At 35.8% G+C, this 4,113-nt stretch overlaps 1 non-coding gene across 1 annotated transcript; it reads right to left on the minus strand.

Annotated features, from left to right (window-relative positions):
* Nucleotides 1-2,692: 2,692 nt before the first annotated feature.
* Nucleotides 2,693-2,799, minus strand: LOC140853881 (small nucleolar RNA R71). The gene has a single exon (XR_012137023.1). It is a non-coding gene; the product is annotated as a small nucleolar RNA R71 (small nucleolar RNA).
* Nucleotides 2,800-4,113: the final 1,314 nt, after the last annotated feature.

A 4,113-nucleotide genomic window follows, 5' to 3' on the forward strand; every position in this document is an offset into this window, starting at 1 on the left:
ATTTATTTATCATATTTTTAATTGAATTTATGTCACAAATTGACATAAAAAGTATCAATTAATATCTAAATTATCTAACTTTATTAAGAAATTGATACTTGTTATTATATTTTGCAGAAGAAGAGATCATCAATAGAAAGAACAAGGAAAGAGGATTCCAACGGCGCAAATTTTATGCAAAACGGAGTTAAATTGACCCAGGAATTGAAGAATGAAGAAAGAAGACTCAATTGGGTCAAACCCGAGTCAAATCAGATCAAAATTGGTCAAAAATCAACTGATTTGGTGATCTGGTTAGCCGCCTGGTCCACAGCAACAGGCGCATGGACCATGGACCCATCGGCGCACCATAAACCCCCTAAAACCTCTAAAACCTCTTAGTCCCACATCGAAAGTTTTGAAAACCTTATAACCCCCAAATGCCTATAAAAAGCCCCCAAAGGCCCTTGTTTTATGTATTCTTCCTTCCGATCAAGCTTGTAACCCTAGATAGTGGGGTTTTTAGCTCTCTTTTCAAGCCTCGAGCTTTGAGGTTTTTGTAATAAATTTTTTTTTATATAAATCTTATTTTTATGCAATTTCATCTCTTTACATTATGCAATTTATTTTTCTTGCAATTAGGATAGTTTAATTTATGCAATTTAATTTTATGCAATTAGGTTAGTTTAAATTATGCAGTTTAAATTTATGCAATTAGGATAGTTTAATTTATGAAATTAGGGTAGTTTATTTTTCTGTATTTAAATTTTGCAAGTAGATTTAGATCATGTCTAGCTAAGCATCCCTTCTAGGGTTTGCGATGAAGCTAGATCATGAGTAGGGATTTTACATAGGGTTCTTTCTTTTTCTTAGGGTTTCTTTTTCTTCCTCTTTTGCCAAAATTTTTGATGAACTACAGTTGGGTCAGAGTCCCTTCATAGTTCATGCTTGATTCAGTGCATAGGAGGAGAAAACCCTAAGGGATCCTAGTTACTACTCCCCTGTAAAGAATCTTGATGGGTTATCGTTGGGCCTTAGTCCCTTCATAATCTATGCTTGGGAAAGACAAGAGGAGTAGTCGTTAGGATCAATAAGAAAATTCTAGGTAGAATTCCCTAATCTAGATCTAGTGGATTCAAAAACCCTAGATCCTTAGTCTTATTGTCTTTAGCAAACAACTTTCGACTTTCGATTTTTGTTAAAGCTCGCTTGAGCATAGATTTGAAATTATTTTTAAAACCAAGTCTCTGTGGGATCGACCCGTACTCGCTGGTCGTGCTACTCTGCACACCGTGCGCTTGCAGTTTTATTTACAAATTTTAAGATTTGAACATCAAGTTTTTGGCGCCGTTGCCGGAGATTTGGCGTTTTAAATTATTTTCAAATATTTGTTCTTCGTGCGTTATAACTTCTTTCTTTTTTCTTTAGGTTTCTATATTTAGTTGGTGATTGCTGAAAAACTCAGGTACGCTTCTAATTTCTTTTTTATTATTTTAGTTAATTACTTTTGCTTTAGACCTAATCATTTGAATTTACTTAATCACAAAAAAAAAAAATATAAAAAAAACAAAAGACATTTCATAATCGTGAAGTAAAAATATCAAAATAAAAAAAAATTCTAAATTAAAATCTTTTACATTCTTGGTCATCTTGTTTATTTGTATTTGCATTTTCATAATTAATCTAAGGGCATCAACCCATTAACAAGATAAGGTGGGGATTTCATTACCCTTCCTTAGCCCAAAAACCATCTCCATCATATTGCATTACCTAGACTTTTAATCTTAAAATCAATTAGACGTCAACCTTAAGGAATTCGAGCTCAATAGGACAAGGAACCCTAAGAGTTCTACCAAGTTTGAGTTGTTTGATTAGTTGGTGTCTAGGCAAGTCCCTGAGGGTGGTTTGTTAAATTGGTTCAGTTGCTGGCCTGGCCAACTCGTTTGGTGTCTAGAAAGGCAACGATGAGTGAACCTCCCACCTCTTATACTTACCTGGCTAACTAGTTGATCAATCTCCACTTGGAAGGTTTGAAGGGTCATCTTGGAATAGTTAGGAGCTGTCTAGATTTAGGTTAACCCTAGGATAGATTGAGTTTAATTTATTGATTCACTTGTTTGAAAAAAAAAATTTTAAAATTTAAATTAATTTGGTTACTTTTCTTTAGATTTAGGACTCCTTAGGATCTTCTCTTTAGAACTTTTTCTCTTTTCTTTCTTTTCCTTATACATAAAAATTTTATTAAAAAAAAAAAAATTTATATAAACATCGAGAACCGTACACTCGTGTGTGGAGAAGAGTGTCGGGTCGTCTAGTTAGAATTGAGTCAATTCCTGTTGTTCCAATGGCTGAACCAATCCAACCCATGACCCTTAAGGATTTGTGTTATCCAGTTGGCTCCATCCAACCATCTTGTATCAGGTTGCCACAACCCACAGCTAACAATTTTGAAATCAAACCTCAAATCATAAATATGCTTCCAAAATTCACAGGATTAGAGGATGCTTATATATTTATTAGAGAATTTGAGGAGGTATGTGCAACCATGAAACTGCAATTAACAGAGGATGAGGTCAAACTTAGATTAATCAACTTTGCCCTTAAGGACAATGCTAAGAAGTGGCTTTATAGTCTGCCAAACTATTCTGTCACTACCTGGGAGGGCTTTGTGAGAATATTTTTAAAAAAATATTTTCCCCATCATAAAACAGCTAGGATTAGGAATGAAATAAATCAATTTTACCAACTAGCTGGTGAATCATTTTGGAAGTACTTTGATCGTTTCAAAAATCTTTTGACCCAATGCCCACACCATGGAATAGAAACTTGGAGACTATGCCAGATCATCTATGAGGGGTTAGATTCAAACTCAAGAACCATGCTAGAGTCCATGTGCCAAGGCCAATTTATGGACAAAGAAACTACTGAAGCTTGGCAATTCTTAGAAGACCTAGCCGAGAAAAATTTACAGTGGGAAACAACTAGGGAACCTGATAAAGCTACACCTTCAAGAGGAGGAATGCATCAAATTCAACCAACCCTAGCATCAGAGGCCAAGATTGCAACCTTAACACGTAGATTGGAAGCCTTAGAATTACAGAGACCAGTCAATGTAAATCAAATATCTGCACCCATGTGTAAAGGGTGCAATGCACCAGACCATGTCTTAGAAGAATGTTCCTACTCGAATGAGTGTGCACAGGTGAATGCCACCTATCAAGGACCATTGAACAATCCTTATGCACCCACATATAACCCAGGTTGGAGGAATCACCCGAATTTCTCATGGTCCCAGAATCCTAATGTAGGTAATCCAAATTTCAATCAGCAAAATCTAAGTTCCAACCCAGTAATGAACAACCCGCCAGGCTTCCATGATAATGACAAGAAAATTACCTCTTTAGAGAAAAGCCTAGAAGCCATGATGAAAACACATACCAGCTTTATGCAAACTACGGGTCAACTCATAAATAATAACACCCAAGCTATAGCCCGTCTGGAAATGCAAGTAAGTCAGCTGGCTTCGACCATTAGTGAACGAGAACATGGTAGGTTACCTAGCCAACATGAGCCAAACCTAGGAACCAAAATGGTCCACGACCCCAACAAGGAAACCAAGTTAATGGTGTAAATGCCATTCATACCTTAAGATCAGGAAAACAAATAGACAATAAGGTAGTTGCACTTGATGATATAGATGACTCATCTGCCGAGTCACCTTCTAAAACTACTACCTTTCAACCTCAAGCACCAGAAACTGAAAATTCACCTAGTCCAGTACTTAAAAGTCCTAGAGCTCCTTTTCCAAATAGACTGAAATCTAATAAATCTGAACATTTAGACAAAATTTTAGAGGTATTTAAACAAGTCCAAGTTAATATTCCTCTTTTAGATATAATCCATCAGGTTCCAACTTATGCCAAATTTTTAAAAGATCTTTGCACTAGGAAAAGGACCACTAATGTACCAAAAAAAGTATTTTTGGCTGTAAGTGTCAGTTCATACCTATCTAGCCATGTGCCAATTAAATATAAGGACCCTGGAGCTCCAACAATTTCTTGTATTATTGGAGAAATCAATATAAAAAAGACCTTGCTAGATCTAGGAGCTAGTGTGAATATCCTTCCATATTCG

The sequence above is a fragment of the Elaeis guineensis genome, chromosome 14, assembly GCF_000442705.2.
Source record: "Elaeis guineensis isolate ETL-2024a chromosome 14, EG11, whole genome shotgun sequence".
Lineage (NCBI taxonomy): Eukaryota > Viridiplantae > Streptophyta > Magnoliopsida > Arecales > Arecaceae > Elaeis > Elaeis guineensis.